This window comes from Odocoileus virginianus, chromosome 19 (genome assembly GCF_023699985.2).
Source record: "Odocoileus virginianus isolate 20LAN1187 ecotype Illinois chromosome 19, Ovbor_1.2, whole genome shotgun sequence".
Taxonomy (NCBI): Eukaryota; Metazoa; Chordata; class Mammalia; order Artiodactyla; family Cervidae; genus Odocoileus; species Odocoileus virginianus.
The window spans coordinates 3,001,274-3,021,208 of record NC_069692.1 but is presented as its reverse complement, the minus strand read 5'-3'; the positions used below and the strand labels follow the sequence as shown (position 1 = coordinate 3,021,208).

Here is a 19,935-nt window from a genome sequence, read left to right as displayed (position 1 = left end):
AAGATGGGATGAACTGCAAATCTTTGCAAAAGAAAATGTGGACTGTGACTGCTTACTCACTGGCAGGAAGGGAGAGAAAAAATTACTTCAGTGCTTTGGGTCTGAATAATTGCAAATAGTAGTGTCTTTAATAGAAGCAGGAAAAGAGATGAGAAAAGGTATTGGTAGAAATTGAGAGTTGAAGCAACACTAACTTAAGTATACCAGACAACAGTTAACAATACTGTACTGTATATTTAAGAAAAATGTTAAGACGGTAGATCTTGGGTTTTTATTTCAATAAGGGAAGTGACAGTTCCTTAAACATGGGAATAAATATGATATGCAAAGGAGAAACTATGCACAGAGAGAAAAAGGAAAGGATGGAGAAAAAAACCTGGGGAAATGCCCAGAAATAAAGGGCAAAAGAATGAGGAGGAGCTATGGGAACACATGTCGAGAGGGGGGAGAGGGGACTGAGCTGGGGAGATATAATTATACCTGAAGAAATAAACATTAAGAAAAAGCCTGGAAAGTTTTCTAACATATCAGATAAAGGGAGAAAGCTGTAAACAAATACAAAGTGGAGTGGAGAGAAAGGTGCAAGGGGAGACCCGTGGAACAACACAGGGGTGCCCCAAGAAAGAGAGGGCTTGTCTCCACCGACCTGCCCTTCCAGTCAATTTTGGCATCCCATTTACAGGTTGGTTATTTTTTTTTCTTTTTTCTTTTCCCATATCTACAAATCCTCTTTTTTACATTAAACAAGCATTGAGAAGCATTATCACATCATTGTGCACATTTCACAAACCATAACGACTATGGCATATTATATTTCTATTTCAAACAATTTTCTAATAGTTACACTTTCACATTGTGCTTTAAACACTTAATTTGCTCTACATTATAGGGCACTATTTCCATGTAATTATGTTATTGAAAGAGCAAATTAAGAGGATTTTGGTGCTTTATGTGCCCACTGGCCTTACCACCTCCCTCTGCTCTCTTTTCTATCCGTCTTGCCTTTCTTCAACCATCCCCTGGTTCTGAACATATTAACATTAAAAGGAGACAAACCAGAAGACCAAGACTAAGAAAGTGAATTAGTGCCCTAATTCTCATCAGCAGTTGCAAGCAGAGCATTAAGTATTCTGAAATCAAATTTATTCTTGGCAAGATCTTAATTTTCTGCAAACATTTTATCTTATTTAGAGGACAAAAGGAAGACAATAATCTAATAGATCCTTCAGAATTCTCTTGCCTTTCTTAATAACTATTCTTAAATGTATTCCTAATTTCTCTTTCATACCCAATAAAACTATGTGTTTTTTAAACTCACAGATTTGTCATTTATAAACATATTCAGAAATTAAATAATTTTCACCAAGAAAATGTTAAAAATATAGGCTCAAATATTCTGTTTATGGGGCACACATTTGTCAAGACTCATCAAAATGTATAATTAAAATTGGTGAATTTTGTAATATATAAATTATATCTGAAGAAAAAAATATTAAGAAAAAGCCCTGGAAAGTCTTCTAAGATGTCAGATAAAGGGAGAAAATTGTAAACAAATATAAAAGAGTCACTTAAAATACAGTAGAAAACATAAAATAGGTTATTAATCTTAAGGCAGAAAGAGGTAAAAGCAGAATTTGAAAAAATAAAGAGAAGGCAGCTAAGATTTTCGGATGGAGTTTGGACTGACTAGAAAACTTGTTCTGGGGAAATAATGTTTCAGGTACTAGAAAACCTTTAGTTCTAAAATTTCAAGAGGCTCTTTAGCACATCCCAAACTCAAATTTTTGCTAATAATTAATTTTTAAAAAAATAAAGGATAGGAAGAAAGGCGTTCTGATAATAAACCATTTTATTTACCAAGCATCTATTATAATACATCCTTGGCTATGTGTTAAGTGTTTTGATTAGTTGATTTTATTTTCATAACAATCCTTTGAGCAAAGGTTACTCATTACTATACTGTTTCATAAACAGGAAAGTCATTTGAGTTAATCAAGGGAACAGGACTAAGAAGGTCAGATTGGGATTTTAGACCAAATCTGTTTGACCACAGTGCTCTTTACAATAAAGTTATTTCTCAAGTAGGTATTGCTTGGACAGCTGAAGTTTGCAAGACTCTAGGTTGCATGTGTGTGTGCTAAATCACTTCAGTCATGTCCCACTCTGTGCGACCCTATGGGCTGTAGCCCCCAGGCCCCTCTGTCCATGGGAATTCTCCAGGCAAGAATGCTGGAGTGGGTCACCATGCCCTCCTTCGGGGATCAAACCCACATTTCTTATGTGTCCTCCATCGGCAGGTGTGTTCGTTACTGCTAGTGCCACCAGGGAAGCCCATTTGTTTGTTAATTGCGTCTTATTTGATTTAGCCTATCTTTCTGGAATTGTTAAGATCCTCCTTGAATTGTTTCATCACCCAGTGTATCAGTTCATGTCCAGAATTCTGTCAAAGGAAACATGACCCCAGTGACTAATTAAAGGACAGGTCAATGCACAAAGCACTTTAAATACATTCAGGCTCTCCCTGCTGCTGACATCAACCCATTCAGCAACAGGACGTCATCACTGGCCACCCATGAGCCTGTGGGGCTACTAGTCATCATCTTCCTGAGCTCCCAGTCCTCCCCATGTGCCTGTTCCAACCACATCTTTCTCACATCAGTCAACTAAACCAAATTCTCCCAGATGTTTGGGTCCCAAATCTAGAGTCATCCTTGAGTCCTAGGCATCCTTATTCAGTTCTTCAACAAATCTTGTCAACTCTACCTACAAAATACAATCTACAGATGAATGGTTCTTACATTTTTAAAAGCTTGTAAAACGTAACTAAGAAGAAGAGGCAGATATCGTATGTAGCCTGCTAAGTCTAAAGTAGGAGTCTAGTGGAAACAGCAGGGTAAAAGCACACAACTGGGAAATAGACATAATAGGTGGCTTAATTGAAATGAAGGGTACTTGTGGGAACAGAATGAGGAAAGAGGTTGAAAAGGAGGGACAAGCCACTCCAAGCCCCCTGTGGGCTAACAGGATGGATCTGAACTTGGGATTCAAAATATAAGGAAGTTCAACAGCTCTGGAGAAGTTGAAAATCAGGATGCTGCAAAAAAAATGAGTTGAGAAATACAATGAAGTCTGAACAAAAGTCATGTCTTTGAAAAAACAGAGAGAAACAGGGTAACATAGTGATTCTTAGGAGACAGAGTTTATAGGGTTTGGTGACAGAGTAAGGATGGAGAGGGGGAATTTGGACAGACTCTCCACCTTCTGGACAGGGTTATTAGTTTGCTCTAACTGATTATTACGTATAGGCTAGGAGAAGAGAAACAGACTTGGAGGGATAGCTCATGATGCTCCAAAAAAGGCACACTGACTTTGAGGTTGTCGAAAACCTACAAGTGAAATGCTTATTGGTAGCCTGGAGTTCAGGAGACAAATCTGGACCAAAGATACAGACTGGGAGTGTCCAGTGACAGTGTAATCTAAAGCCATGAGAGAAGGACATCCCTGGAGGTCCAGTGGCTAAGACTCTGAGCTCCCAATGCCAGGAGTCTGGGGTTCGATCCTTGGTCAGGGAACTAGATCCCACATGCTGCAACTAAGGGTTTGTTTCCATGCCACAACAGCAACTAAGACCTGGCACAGCCAAATGAATGAATACTAAAAAAAAAAAAAAAAAAATTTAAAGCCATGAGAGAGGATAAGATGAATGAGAGGTATGAGACAACAGAAAGAGGAGCAAGGACAGAAAAAAGATATTGAGATGAGAAAACATCAAGGAACTTAATGAGAGGCTGAGCAGGGAGGGCCAGAGAGTTAGGAGGGAATCCAGGCAATCGTGGGTTTGCAGACACCAACAGGGCAGGAAGGGGACATGTCCATAGCACAGTGCTCTGGAGAGATCAAGTGAGAGATAGGAAAATGGCCACTGTTTTCATTTAAATTCAAATTTAAAGAAAACACCTTCCATTGGATATGTCAGCATGCATATTGACAGTTCTTTGCGTGAGCAGTTTTAATGGAGTTTGGGGACAAAATACAGAATAAAGCTTAGTTGGGAAAAAGAAAAATGGAGACAAGTATCTGAGACTAATTATTTGAGATCTTGATTATGAAGGAAGGAGAAACAGGCAACTGGACACAGGACGCAGGTAAGGTAGGTTTAATATCTGTAACCTCATTTGTTAGATGAGAGATATTAGCTTGGTCCCACTTTAAAGCCCTTTGTTTTTCTTGATAGAAACAGTTTAGTTAATAAATGAATAATGGTAGACTACATAAGGAGGTAATTATAAAATACAACCATTTTGCAATCCTCAATGAAATAATGGGCATAGGCAAGGCTCATCAATGTTTCCTAAAAGATAGCCAGATACTATGTACATATGTATGGAACTCCACCCAAGAAATATTCTTACCAGAAAATTGAACCTGAGTAAGATTGAGCTTCACAGGGGCAAGAAACATACTAAATGACATTATGAGGATACAATCAGGAAAATTCAAAATGTAGAGTCTATGCAGTTAAAAAACCTAGTTTCTTCAATAAATAAATCCCAAGAAGAAAGAGTGTGGGAGTTGAAATTATAGATTAAAAGAAACTGAATCTGTTTAAATTCTCCAAATTTTTTAAAAAATGAGACAATTGGAAAAATTATATTAAGGAATTATTATTACATTTTAGGTATGATAAAGGATCTTGACAGTATTTTCAAAAGAATCTTTATATTTAAAAAATATATATTGAAATATTTACAGATGAAATGATATGTCTGGAATTCACATGAAAAATAATCTAGGGGAGTTAGGATAGATGAAACCAGATTGGTCACAAATTGATTAATTGTTGAAGTTAAGTACATGGGGGTTCATTATACTATTCTATTTTTGTAAATTTTTTGAAATTTTCCATTATAAAATTCAATCCCTTATTGTATATAGTCTTTAGCTTTTGTCCGCCTAAGTCTCAGCTAGTTTGGAGACTGGTCAGATTTTCTCTTTCCTTACAGTACCACATGACTCTCCTATTATAGTGATTGTAGGTGATTCTTTCATTCATTTCTATGTTTATTAAGTTAAGCTTGTTGAAGACTCAGACTTTTTCTTGCTTATTGGGATCCATCTACACTTACCCAAACTAACGCTAGGAAAAGCAGCTCATTCTGTACTATTCCACAGATATTTGTTAATTTCTTTCCTTTTAGAGTCGAAAAATAAATTGTTTCGGAGGAAAAGAGGGAAATGAAAGATTTTTTTAAGCCTTATTCTGCTTTTCCATCTTTAAGATAAACACCTTCCCTGAAACAATTGTCAATCTCTCCTCCTAAAGACTAAGGTCTGCACTGGACTATATTCATTCTTACTTTTTTCCTTGGAAGCAAACCAAGTAAGATTTCACAGATCTTTTTCCCCATCTTTCTTGGCACTCCCACTTTTTCAACCATTTCTCCAGATTTCTCAGCATTAACTCCAGACCAGCAATTCTAATTCTCTCTTTGCTTCCATTGTCACTTGTCATTATCTTAATCCATCAGACCCCATTTGAAACTCTGATGTCATCCTAGGTTTGTTTCTCATCCAGACCATGCTAATTTCCCTGTTCACTGTTTCCTTCCCTTCCACTATTTTTGCTCTTCAACTCTCCCTGTCTATATGCCTCTCTGTCTTTTACAAAAAAACACAGGTTAAAACTAGCAAGGGCATGATAGTAATTAGAGATGAATGAACCTCAGGAGTCAAGCTTGCCCACAATTTGAAGCCTTAAATCACATGCATTTCCTCCTCCCCCCCCTCCAACTAGAACATATCAGTTTGGTTCAGTTCAGTCACTCAGTCATGTCTGAGTCCTTGTGACCCCATAGACTGCAGCATGCCAGGCTTTCCTGTCCATCACCAACTCCCAGAGTTTACTCAAACCCATGTCCATTGAGTTGGTGATGCCATCCAACCATCTCATCCTCTGTCGTCCCCTTCTCCTTCTGCCTTCAATCATTACCAGCATCAGTCTTTTCAAATGAGTCAGTTCTTCGAATCAGGTGGCCAAAGTATTGGAGTTTCAGCTGCAGCATCAGTCCTTCCAATGAACACCCAGGATTGATCTCCTTTAGGATGGACTGGTTGGATCTCCTTGCAGTCAAGAGACTCTCAAGAGTCTTTTCCAACACCACAGTTCAAAAGCATCAATTCTTCAGCGCTCAGCTTTCTTTATAGTCCAACTCTCACATCCATACATGACTACTGGAAAAACCATAGCCTTGACTAGATGGACATTTATTGACAAAGTAATGTCTCTGCTTTTTAATATGCTGTCTAAGTTGGTCATAACTTTTCTTCCAAGGAGTAAGTGTCTTTTAATTTCATGGCTGCAGTCATCATCTGCAGTGATTTTGGAACCCAAGATAATAAAGTCAGCCACTGTTTCCACTGTTTCCCCATCTATTTGCCCTGAAGGGATGGGACCAGATGCCATGATCTTTGTTTTCTGAATGTTGAGCTTTAAGCCAATATTTTCACTCTCCTCTTTCACTTTCGTCAAGAGGTTCTTTAGTTCTTCTTTGCTTTATATAGTACAGAACTAAGTAGCTTGGTGGGCTTCCCAGATGGTGCAGTGGTCAAGAACTCGCCAGCCCATACAGGATAGGCAGGAGATGCGGGTTCAATCAGGTTCAGATGTGTCAGGAAGATCCTCTGGAGTAGGAAATGGCAACCCACTCTAGTATTCTTGCCAGGATAATCCCATGGACAGAGAAGACTGGTGGGCTACAGTCCATGGACTTGCAAAGTCAGACATGAATGAGTGACTGAGCAAACACACACAATCTATCTTTAAAAGCCACAACTGGCAGCAACTGAAAGGCTTGAGAAGCTCGTGGCTGATAACAAATTCTTCTTCTTGAAGATGGTGAGATCTCCTCCTACTAGGTGAGCACACGCTCGGTGCTTGCCAACATTTGGTAGCAACCAGACTCCAATGTAAAATTTGAATTTAGTCTTCATGAAAATCTAGTAAGATACTAATTTAAATTTACAAATGCTATATTCAGAAATAAATCACTTACTGTATTACTAGTATAATAAATTACTCTCAGTAACAGTAGAAATTAAAGTCTAGGAAATTATTTATTTTTTGCCCCAAACCATTGAAACAACTGTTTTCTCCCTGTTAGTCTCCTGCCCAACAGGAGGCCCATATTTGAGAATCACTGAGAACAAGCTCTCTGTTCATACATTCTGGTACAAAGCTCTCTGACTCACAGAGAAGGTAGCCAGGATTCATTAATTCACTTAAAAATTCAACAAAGATGAGTCGTAAAACATTATCATCATAAAACAATGTATCAGGTGCTTGGAATTAAAAAAAATAAATTGCAATGCTCTGTAAGAAGTGCCATTTGTGCTTTGAATTTAGGCTACTGCATGCAACGGTGGTGTGATTGGAGGAAGTCATTGTTCATGTCTTTGTAATTGTTTTTCCAGTAGCGTTCCCCTGCTGTGGGGAGCAGCCCATATGGCCCCTTTGGGAGAACTACATAAGGGTCACCCTCCTCCCTTGGGAACCAGGCCTGGCTTGACATGCTAAATGAAGACCAGATTTCAGCCCCCTTCCTTTCTGGTCAGGAGCTACCACCTGCACAACCACACACTATCATCCCAGGTCCTCTTCTGTCTCACCCTTCAGGTTTTGGTTCACATCTCCTCCCCAGAGAGGCGTTCTCTAGCCTGTTGAAAACAGCTTTCCAAGCCACACTCCATCAGGACTCCCTGTTTATTTCTTTTACTGCATGTTCCCTGTCTGAAAGAATCTGTTTCCTTTATCGTGTACTTAGACACTGTCTTTCCACCACTGCACAAGACGAAAGCACCATAAGAGCAGAGTCCAGGGTGGAAGTGCCCTCCTCGCACAGGGCCTAACACACAGTAGGTGCTCAGCCAGTATTTGTACAATGAATGACTAAACAAAGGCCATTCTGATGAAGAATGAAAAAAACACTGTGCCCTGTGAAGGGCAAACATCACGCAAATGCGAGAAAAGAGAACATCTGAAATTCAGAACAGTAGTCAACCTCCGTACACACAGTAGGAGGTGGGACAATGTCAAGAGATGAGACTCCAGTGAAGGCGGAGGTCAGATCATCAAACAGCTTGGATGTGACTCCTAAGGAGTCAGGCACCATCCTGAGGGTTATACAGACTTCTCAAAGGACTTTAAGAACAGTGATAACAGACAATTTCAATATTAGGATAGTCTGATGACAACATGGTACATGGATTGCAGAAAGGGGAGACGAGACACAGGGAAATCGGTTATGTAAGCATTGAAATTTTCCCAAGCCAAAGGAAAAATAAAGACAAAACTAAGATCACATTGCAATATGAGAAAGGGAGGTTATAGGAATAGTTAGGATGGAGAGTTGTCTAGTTTTGGTAACTGATAGAATGTGAAGGTTAAGGTAGAAAGAGATGGGATTCTTCCTGCGTTTTGATGTGGGTGAGTATAGGAATGACAGAGGCTTTCCTTGATCACACTGCCCAGGAGCATCACAGTCTAGCTGATTGATCTAACCAGCACCACGGAATCTTAGGAAGATAACTGCCCCCTTTTCCTCAGTGCTTTACTGACTTGAGCTAAGGACAAACTATCTTTTTGAAAAACTCAACTGACTAAGGATGGGCAAGACAAGTTTTTAGGTCTTTTCTAGAAGTATGACTTTTTGAAACGTTCACTTTTAGATCTCACTTTGCTTCATCTTTGAAAAAAAACAAAAAGGCACAGTTTTCTTTTATAAACTTGCGAGGGATGCAAATTAGGTCTCAAAAACCTCTTGATAGAAAGTGTTTTTGAATAGGGATCTTGACTTAACTTAAGAGATCAATGTTATACACAGCTGTAGAAAAAAAAAAAAAACTATTATTGAAATTACTAAATTACCAAGCTATTAATTTGTATATTATATTACTTGATAACATAAAATTCTACACTTTTCATTTTTATCTTTTATAAGATAGGCATCATATTAATAAGCTCCTTCTAGCTTCAAGCTTGCTTTAGTCAGTAGGAGGCACCAGGACTTCCCTGGCAGTCCCGGTGGTTAAGACTCTGAGCTCCCAATCCTGGGAGAACATGTTTGATCCCTGGTTAGGGAACTATGATCCTGCATGTCACGCAATGTGGCCAAAAAAAAAAAAAAAAGGAGACACTGAAAGGAGATCAGAGAATGTATCCTTTCCCTTTTGAGTCTTGGCTATTTGGCTTCATTCTTCTCCTAAGGGCCACAGTCCCTATTCAGAGCTCTTGCCTATAGATAGTTACTCTTGAGGGTTCTGGCAATTACTGGCCCTGGTAACTAACTCTCTATGTGCGTATTTATAATGATATCAAATTATCCTGTTTGAGTCTGCTGGGTTTTGTTTTGCTTTTTTTTGCTGTAACCTTGCATATCATACTGTATCTTGAACAGATCTTACAGTATGTAAGGTGCAGAGCTCAGGATCACTTCCCTTCTCTACCCCCAACACACAACTGTAGGAGGCATGATGTCTCCGAAGACAGATCTAGAGCTTGGAATCACAGGACAAATCCAAGAAGAGAGGAGTCACAGATAGCACTGGTGGAGAGTGGGTCTGTGAAGAATTGAGGAACAGGAAGAATGACTGAGGATAGCACAGGTGCACGTAGCTAAGCATGGGAAGCTGAAGCAAGAAGCGGGAAGGCAGAGCGGTGCTCCACCTCCCTCGGACCAGACACGAAGGGGCCCCATCTGTCCCCTGCCCTCAGGCTGGGCGGCGGGCACAGGCCTTCCCTGGGATCCCAAGGCAAAATTCCTGAAGCCTAGCTCTTTACCCTTTTTCATTTTGCACTGTGAGTTCTTTAGAGCTAGAATGTTTCTGGTTGATAAAGGAGAAAAACCACAAATACTGAACGCTGAATGGGAATATCCAGGAAAGTAAAAATAGGGAACTGCTGACAGAGGACCAAATATGAAATCACAAATATGAAATTTGTGTATAGAACTCATCTAACTCTGTAGAACTCCCAACCATGCCAATGATTTTCACTGACAGAGGATATATGCCTTTTGCGGGGGGCGGGGGGCGGGGGCACTTGTCATTTCCGAGCTAACCCTCTGTTCAGTGTGGTAGTTCTGAGTACATGCTCTAGAGCCAGACTATCTGGTTTGCATCTCGTTCTGCACCATCCTAACTTGATCAAGTTTCTTAATTTCTTTCTTTCAGTTTTCTTCTGTATCAAAGCGGGATGATAGTATCTGAGCACAGGGTCATTGTCAGAATCACATAAATGATTATATGTGAAGGGATAAGTACGCATTAAATGTTAGATACTATTAGCAACAATGCTAAATTGAAAGTCACTGCCAATCTGTCTTCCCTGCCCCTCCACCTGAATGAATTCTTCAAAGCTATTGGGGGTGGGCTGCCTCTACTATGCAGTGGGAAAGATCGTTTCATTCTTGAAACCTGAGAATGCTGTTGTTTATTTGTGGACACAGATGAGAAGTTTCTACCCACCATGTGTTAGTGGGTTAGTCACTCAGTCATGTCCTACTCCTTGCGACCCCATGGACTGTTGCTCACCAGGCTTCTCTGTCCATGGGATTCTCCAGGCAAGAATATTATTTATTGTGTTTTCATATTTCCTAAGTTGGTCAAAATACTACTCACACAACTTCAGGTTGATCAGATAACAGTAGAAAGAAGATGTCATTCTTTCCCTTTGATGTTGATGAAGAGTCAGCCAGGTGCATACATTTACTGAAAGATTTTCAGGAGGAACAGAAAAAGCCATGAAGCAGAGAAATTTGTCTCTAACTGTGTGGCCTTGAGCTCTTTCTTCCAAGTGGCCCCTCACCCTAATCCAAAGACCCATTCCACCCCCAAAAAAGGTGTCACCAAGGTGCATCACAGCTAATTATGGGATGCCGCCTCTAGGTACTGAGGGTTTCCTAAGTGGCTCAGTAGTAAAGAATCTGCCTGCCAATGCAGGAGATGCAGGTTCAACCCTGGGATGGAGAAGATCCCCTGGAAAAGGAAATGGCAACCCACTCCAGAATTCTTGCCTGGGAAATCCCATGGACAGAGGAGCCTGGCAGGCTACAGTCCACAGGGCTGCAAAGAGTTGGACAGAACCTAGCGACTGAGCACGTATGCCTCTAGGTAACATTGTGCATTATCACAAGAAGTACTCACCCTCAGACAATAAGCTCAAGGGAGTGATTTACCAGGGAAGCCAGAGAGTGGAGACGGTTTTGAGGTCCCCGAAACCTCAGTATGAGGGGTCCTCCCACAGGCTAAAGAGGCCTCTCCTGTGTTCATTTAGAAAATGCAGGGAGGGATGGGGCAGAAGTCAGATCTCCTGAGACTATTGAAACAAGTTGAAGCTAATCCATAAGGGTACACACATACCCCATTTTATCACTTTACTCTGTACATGTATTTATAGATTGCTGGACAAAAGTCACATTTTAAGCTCATATATTATGGGAACTCACACTATAAAAACATATCCTGTGGCAAAGCCTTTTATTAAGATACGATTCATCTGTCACTTGGGTAAATCTATTTTCATAAATAAGATTTGTTTAATATAGACATGAAATAAGCAGCAAATTAACTTAAGTACATAAATCACTGATAGCAGTGCATTCACATGCATTTATTTACTCAGAAAAATAACCCTCTCCCTTTCGAAAATGCCAGTGGAATTTATTGCCATTGTATCCAAAAGTCTTTTTAAAAGCTTTTAAATATAAGCATATGTGAAATTTCACTAGACTTTAAAAATTATTTTAGCACATATTTAATAATTATTTATCCAGTTTTCAAGTAACTTTAAAGCTAATTTTAAAAATAATAAGTCAAAACAAATAAAATTCCAAAACTCAGACTTAATTTTTGTATTGATCCTGACTATTGTTGATCAAGAGAAAAAGAAATGTGCCATGCCCTTCTGTTGTGGAAAGGATATTTAGTCTTACAAGTAAACAGAAATTCATCCAGCCACATGGAATTAAGAATACAGGCAGATCAATGCAGTGAACCCAAGATTTTCATCACAGCTGAATTCAAGATTTTCGTCACTTTAAACACAGAGACAAAACATTAACAATCAGTGTTACACAAAATTAAATCTACACAAATGAAAACCATACCATCTGCCCTTATGTTCAAATTTCTGTACAACAGGTCATATGGATCTGAAATCATGCTATAAGAATTTGATTAGGAGCAAATGAAGGTTTTTGTTTTCTCTTTTTTTGGTGAAAGACACTTCCCTCTAGCCCTATTGAATGCTAAATACAAGCTATTTGTTTTTATACACTCTGCTAAATTCATACAGTGCTTTTTGGCAGTTTGAAAAATTACTAAAGCTGAACTTTTTACACAACTGTTTAACACGGCCTGAATTTTAATGCCATTTACACTTTAAAATAAAACCTCCTGTTTGCTTTGTTACTCTTGTTATCACTGCCACACTGACTGTTTCAGCATAAACACAGCTTTCTTTAGATCACTGTGCAATCCAATTCATTGCCAACTTTTGCAAGCCTTCTCCACATGTGCAAAGAGAGATCTGCAGAAAATCCACATAACAAGAACAAAACCTTTGAAAATAATATTTTCACCTCAAATTAGTTTTTTGCTCAGTAAGAAATCATAAGTTAGAAGAGACATTTATAGCACATGGAAAGGTTGTTAAAAGCTTTCAGAACACATTAGTAGGACTGCTGGCAGCAAGATAAGAGATTTTTTCTGTTCTTATACAAACTCCCCAAGGTTCTGTAGGGTGAGATTACTGTTCCCCTCCATAGAAAAACAGGAGCACGCTTCCATACCACAAGGTGCTTCTTGGCCATTTCCAATCAAGGAGCCTGAGGCACCCAGGAAAGTCACAGTAAGCTGGTCATTTTCAAGGGTTGTCACCGTCCATGCTCAGTAAAACCTGTAGCCGAAAGTTGAAAAGGTTGTGGAGCCCTTACAGCCCTTGTCAGCTCTAGAAGTGTCCCAACTCAGCTTCCAAGATGCTCTTTGCACAAGACTGAGAAATGAGTTTACTGCCAAGGAAGCCTATGAACAAATGAAACGCGCATGGACCAAAGTAGCCAGAGTTGCTTAAATCAAAACAGATCTTGACCTCCTTACCTTAATACTAGGAAGCATGGTAGCTTTTGTTTTTGTTTTTTGTTTTGTTTTTTTTAAGGGGGTACTGAAGTTTGCTCAACAGCAGCTCAGCCCCCTACTCCACAGGGAATAAACCGTCACATTCCAGTCCTGTCATCAGAACAATGAAAGGTGAATGTTGAGCAAAACAGCCTCCAGACCACTAACTGGTGATGTCATTCTTCCCTCTAGGGTTCATTATTGTGCAGATTTACTCTGGTCTGAGAAAAGGGGTGGAGCTGCCTGGGACGGGCGGGGAAGGCAGCTCTTGAGAAGCATAATCAGTGAATGGGAATTACGTTCCACCCAGAGGAAAACTCACTGGGGAGGGCACCGAAGGGGAGGAGGAGGAAAAAGTTAAAGAAAAGACATGCATACAATGTCAAATGGGCCTCACTCCGGATTTTTCAAACTACTTAAACTCCATACAGTTCTATTCAACCCACCCTGGAATTTAAATAAGTAGGGATCCCACTGGAGCCTTATCTACAATTCAGCCAAGAGGAGGGGATTCACATTTCAACCAGAGTGCTGGTTAATTTATGTGTTATCTAAACGAAAACACTATAGAGTGTGCCAAAGAATGCCAAGTACCCATTAGTTTAAGAATCATTGTGTCTTGAAAAAAATTTTTACCTGTATTTCTTTCTAAATGTTTTGAAATGGCAAAAAAAAAAAAAAAATCTATGGCTATTCACACACATTCACACGAAGTCAGTGAATACATTCAGCCAAATTTCAAGGAGTATCTGTAACATTTATGTATTGTTCTCAAAATCACCTTCAGAACAGTTTTCTCTCTTTTATTCCCTCTTTCTTTCTTCCTCCCTCCCTTTCTTCCTTTCTTTTTTCTTTCATTCTTTCTTTTTTTCCCTTGTTTCCTTTCTTCTTTCTTTCCTGAATCTGCGTGAGTATTCAGTCAAAAAGCCATTAGGTAACTTAGAAGTTCCAGTATAATTTTTTCTAACCAATATGCATAGAATAGGTATATCATTTGTGTTAAATTATATTTTTATTATAGAATAAAAGCATAATACCAGATAAATTATTCAAATTAACTGCAAAGTTAACAATGAAATGCTTGCAGAGCGTTTTAAAACCCTCAGATAACTTTCTATTATATAAATATAAGCTATTATGTTATGGCATAGAGAAAAATAGGAAGGAAAAATAGTTAAAGATAAATGTTTTCCTACCTCCCTGATGTTGTCATGCTTTTTGCTTTAAGAACTTGTCTATCTTCTTAACAGCATGAATTAAGTATAAAGATTTGTGCATATTGTAGGGTTGCAGTTCTGAATAAATGTATTTTGATTATCAAGTTATTTTGGTAAAAGTTACATAAAGCAGCATTCATGATTAAGGTAAGATTACAGATACTGAACTAATTAGTTATTTATGGTCTTCCGGTTTTTTAATTTTTTGGAGGGTTCTTTCAAACTGTTTTCACATGGATGGGAAAAACTGAAATTCAAGAAGAAAAGCAGAAACTGTAACCATCATCTGTTGTACAAAAGTTCTTGTGAGTGTTGCAGAAAGGGGCTTCTTGGCAACTAATAGACCCGAGACTGAATGTTGGTTTGGCATCTTCTTTGTAGGTCACTGAGAATATGTTTCATAACTCCTCTGGCTTCAGTTTATCCAGCTGTATAACAGCGATATGGGTTCTAACTTACAGGGTTATTATGAGAATCAGGTAGAACAATGTGAGCCAAGGCCACAGAGTCTGGTAATAGATAGCTAATAATATGCTTATGCAGTTTATTCATGCTGAAAATGGTAGGCACTAGGCAAAAATACAAATTTATGGTTTAAATTTGACACGGACAATGCAAATCCATGCTGGAAAAGGAATGAAAGAGTCAGTATTGATTACATAGTCAAGTGGTATCTTGCATTCAGTCTGCTTAAGTGGTAGGTAGTCCCAGGAGTCATTGATTATGTTAAAAACCATATCAAATCAGGGACTTCCCTGGTGTTCCAATGGTTAAAAGTCCATCTACCAATGCAAGGGACATGGGTTCAATCCCAGATTGGGGAAATAATGCTATAGGGCATTGCTATAGGGCAACTAAGCCTATGCTCTGCAACAAAAGCATGACTCAGCAAACACCAAGAGCAGCCTTTTGAGATATATATATATCTCAAATCAATATGTAGAGACATACAATGTTAATAGCAAGAGAAAAGTCTTATCATCTTTGAAAAATCATTAAAACAAATGCCAAAAGTGTCAACACAGAAGCGAGTATTTTTCTTCCTGGCTTAATACCACTAAATAGTTGACATTCAAAATTAATTTAAAGCCCTATGATTAAGACTTTCTTAAAACAGCTGTATTTATCATAATTAATTAAGATTCTCTGGACAAATGATATTACTTATTAGAAGCTTCTTGGAATGAGAGGAAATGTTTAAATGGGCAATATAACCCTCTTTAAAGAGGGTCACAGTAGCTATTAATAGAAATGTCCCACCATTGGATCCTGAAGGGGAGGGACCACACTTTTTTTTTTTTTAAGCTTTATTTAGGTATAATTGACAAATAAAATTGTAAGATATTTAAAGTGTACATCCTGGTGACTTGATTTACATTGTGAAAGATTCCCCCAATCTGGTTCATCAACAGATCTCTCAACTCTCTCTCTCTTTTTTTTGGTGAAAATGTTTTAGTTCTATTTTCTTAACAAATTTCAATTATACAATACAGTGTTGTCAATCACAGTCCTCATGTTTTATATTGTATTCTCGGGCATTATTCAACTTACAGCTGAAAGTCTGTACCCTTTTACTAACCCCTACCTATTTCCTCCACCCCTTCAACTCCTGGCAACCAGTTTTCTGCTTTCAGTTTCCATGAGTTGACTTTTTTTTTTTTACATTCCACACATAAGAGCTATTGCACAGTATTTATCTTTGTCTGGCTTACTTCACTTAATGCTTATTTCACATAATGCTCTTAAGGTCCATCCATGTCATCAAAAATGACACATTGTCCTTTTTTCTCATGGCTAAATGATAATATTTCATTATGTACATTTATATGTCACATCTCTTTATCTTCTTTATCCATTCACCCTCTGATGGACACTTAGGTTGTTTCCATGTCTTGGCTACTGTGAACAATGCTTCAGTGAACCTGGGGGTGCAGTTATCTCTTTGACATCCTATCTTCATTTCCTTTGGATATACACCCAGAAGTGGGATTGGTGGGTCATATGGCAGTTCTATTTTTAATTTTTTTGAGGGACTTACCTACTATTTTCCTTAGTATGAAAGTGAAAGTGTTAGTCACTCAGTCATGTCTGATTCTTTGCGACCCCAGAGACTGTACCCTGCCAGGCTTCTCTGTCCATGGAATTCTTCAGGCAAGAAAACTGGAGTGGGTTGCCATATCCATAGAGGCTAAAGCAATTGACATTTCCACCAACAGGGATTCTTTTTTTCTATATCTCTGCCAACAATTATCTCTTGTCTTTTTTATTGTAGCAAATCTAACAGATGAGAAAATATCACACTGTGATTTTGATCTGCATTTCCCCATTGATTATTGTATTCACTCATTCTGAGTTGGCTGCCCACCAAGAACCAGGAAATGTATTAGGCACAGGGGACGTGGTGCAAACAGGACAGACAAGAAATGTATAAATATATTTGGTCTTCATCCTGATTCTGGCACAGGACTCCTAAAACCCTTAGAATTTCCTAAAGGTGTCTTGTTATGTTAATGAGGTATCTTTTGGAAAGCCCTAGGTAACCGAAGGATTAGGACTGTTGTCAGGGAACCAACCACAAGATCAAAGGGTTAGAATTTTCAGTCCCACCCCTTGGACCCTTCAGTTCAGTTCAGTTCAGTTGCTCAGTTGTGTCCATCTCTTTGCGACCCCATAGACTGCAGCACACCAGGCTTCCCTGTCCATCACCAACTCCCAGAGCTTGCTCAAACTCATGTCCATTGAGTCAGCGTTGCCATCCAACCATCTCATCCTTTGTCAACCCCTTCTCCTGCCTTCAATCTTCCCCAGCATCAGAGTCTTTTCTAATGAGTCAGCTCTTTGTGCCAGGTGGCCAAAGTATTGGAGCTTCAGCTTCATCTCAGTCCTTCCAATGAATATTCAGGACTGGCTTCCTTTAGGATGGACTGGTTTAATCTCCTTGCAGTCCAAGGAACTCTCAAGAGTCTTTGCCAACACCACTGTTCAAAAGCATCAGTCCTTTGGTGCTCAGCTTTCTTTATGGTCCAGCTCTCACATCCATACATGACTACTGGAAAAACCATAGCTTTGACTAGAGGGACCTTTGTCTGTAAAGTAACGGAGGGAAGGGGAGGGAAATGGAGATTGAGTTCAATTGCCAATGGCTAAAGATATAGCCTGTCATGCAGATGTAATGAAGCCACCATAAATGCCCCAAAGGATGAAGCATCCGGGTTAGTGAACATGTGGTGATTTGGACAGAGTGGCACATCTGGAAAGGGTATAGATGATAAAGAATCTGCCTGTAATGCAGGAGACCTGAGTTTGATTCCTGGGTAGGGAAGATCCCCTGGAGAAGGGAAAGGCCATCCCACTCCAGTATTCTTACCTGGAGAATTCCACAGATAGAAGAGCCTGGTGGGCTAGAGTTCACAGGGTCAAAAAGAGTCAGACATGACTCTGTGACTAACACTTTCACTAGTAAGTATTAATAAAATGTTTCTCTGAATTCTGTGCAAATTAATGGAACCCAAGGAGAAGTTTATTGGAACCTCCAATCTATAACTTCTTGGTCAGAAACACAAGTGAACAGGAGATGAGAGAACATGTTTTCTGAACATTTCTGAAAAAGATCTAGTTTAGCATATGGCAAGCTGGAATTTTCTCAATGTGTGGGTGATCACTGGGCCTGCCAATTCACTGTACTTTCATCACAAGAGACACATTTTGCAGCAGAGGAGGTTGTGTTCCAGAACTCTTAGAAGTGGATATCCTGGGGGGTTGGAGTGGCAGGCTGGGAGAAGAAAGTCACAGGACAGGACATGCTAGAAGCATTGCACTTGCATTCTTTAGGTGGGGCAGAACTTTCTTCCAAGATCTCTCTCTGGAGTCTTGGTCAGGGTATACTAAGTCCAGGCAGTAGTTTTATACACAATTATCTCCTTCTTTGGGAGAAATATAATCCAAAACTTCTCAAATATTGCAAATCGCAGAAGTCAGACAAATCTGTGAGCATTGGAAAGCTGAGAAAATCAGAGAGTACTGGAGGGAAGAAAGATGGATATAAACAAGTAGGTAAAGTTAGAACATTTGCATCAATAGAATACTGCAGGATTTGGTGACATTCAACCCTGACTATTCATTGAAAGGACTGATGCTGAAGCTAAAGCTCCAATACCTTGGCTGCCTGATGCAAAGAGCCGACTCATTGGAAAAGACCCTAATGCTGGGAGAGATTGAAGGCAAAAGGAGAAGGGGTCAGCAGAGGGTGAGATGATTAGATAGCATTACCAACTAATGGACATGAATTTAAGTAAACTCCAGGAGACAGTGAAGGACAGGGAAGCCTGGCGTGCTGCAGTCCATGGATTGCAAAGAGTCAGACATGACTTAGCGACTGAACAACAACAACAACACATAAACCAGAGCATTCCCCTTTTCTAATAACCTATTTGGTGTGGAGCAGTCAAAGGTCACCACTTCACGTTTCCTTCACATTTCGGGTCAGACACAAGTACTTCCTTAAGCATTTCAGAATGCAATAAATAACAGTAATTCTCAGTGAACTCCTGTAGGATAATTGAGACCTACACAGAAAATGTAACTCCAATCCTTTTAGGCACAGTATTTCTGAATTTAAGAGGAATGAGTTAAGATTAAGTAAAGTTGACCTGTAGTTTGCAGTTGAAGCTCACATTCAGCCCCTAAATATTATTTGAATAGTTTCTTAGCTAAGAGTTCACATCCAAGAACTGAATATGTTATGCATTGAGCATGAAAGACCAAGGTTTTGATTAATCTTTTCTGTTTAAACTTTTCATCACCATGAAGTACTTTCCAAACACAAGCATTCTTGGAAAAAGAGTGCACACTTGGTCAAGGAGCCAGAAAGGAGCAACCCCCAAACGCTGAAAACACACCTTCCCAAATTCCAACTCCCTATTTGAAATCCAGGATTTGTAATGCTAATCTGAGTACCTTCCTCCATCCTGGAAAAAAAATTAATAGTTATTCATCATCCATACGAAGAAACAGCACATTTTCGAAGTACTTTCTTAACTCTTTCCTAGAGATGAATTTGTGCAAAAAAACAAAACAAAACAAAACACTTTTGCGTGGTATTTATTATGGTTGCCCATTTAGGGCAGTATTCCCAAGGTTTTTCATTCCAGAATACTCTTACTTATTACTTTTCAATACTTTATTTTCTCCATGATGCTGAAATAAACCATTAGCTCAATTAAAAACTCAATCCAACTAACTTGGAATTTGGAGACCAAAATCAGTTGTTGGAAATGTTCACTTTTAACCCAGTTGTTTTTGCAACCTGGATTCAGGTGTTTCTCTGGAACTTACATATCTCACTAATCCTTCAATTAGCTAAAAAGAATCTGTAGATTTTTATTTTGTATTTTCTCACTTACAGAATGCCTATCAGAATCGATCAATTGCCTAGTATTACAACTGCCTCAATTACAATGGACAATCTCAGTGTATGGATAGATCAGAAATAATTTTTTAAAATCTGTCACTACCTTAGGAAATTATTCACTATATTTTGCCACTGAGG

General features: G+C 39.0%; 1 protein-coding gene across 8 annotated transcripts in view; it reads right to left on the bottom strand.

The window, feature by feature from the left end:
• The window catches only part of FILIP1 (filamin A interacting protein 1), a 216,326-nt gene that overhangs the window by 26,951 nt on the left and 169,440 nt on the right, over nt 1–19,935 (bottom strand). The window contains exon 1 of one of the 8 annotated variants that reach the window (XM_070480789.1): nt 13,153–17,425. The exons of the other annotated variants lie outside the window; for them this stretch is intronic. The gene's annotated coding sequence lies outside the window, so the exon portion shown is untranslated. Of the gene's footprint in view, nt 1–13,152; nt 17,426–19,935 lie in introns of those variants that run through there. 8 annotated transcript variants of the gene reach the window in all.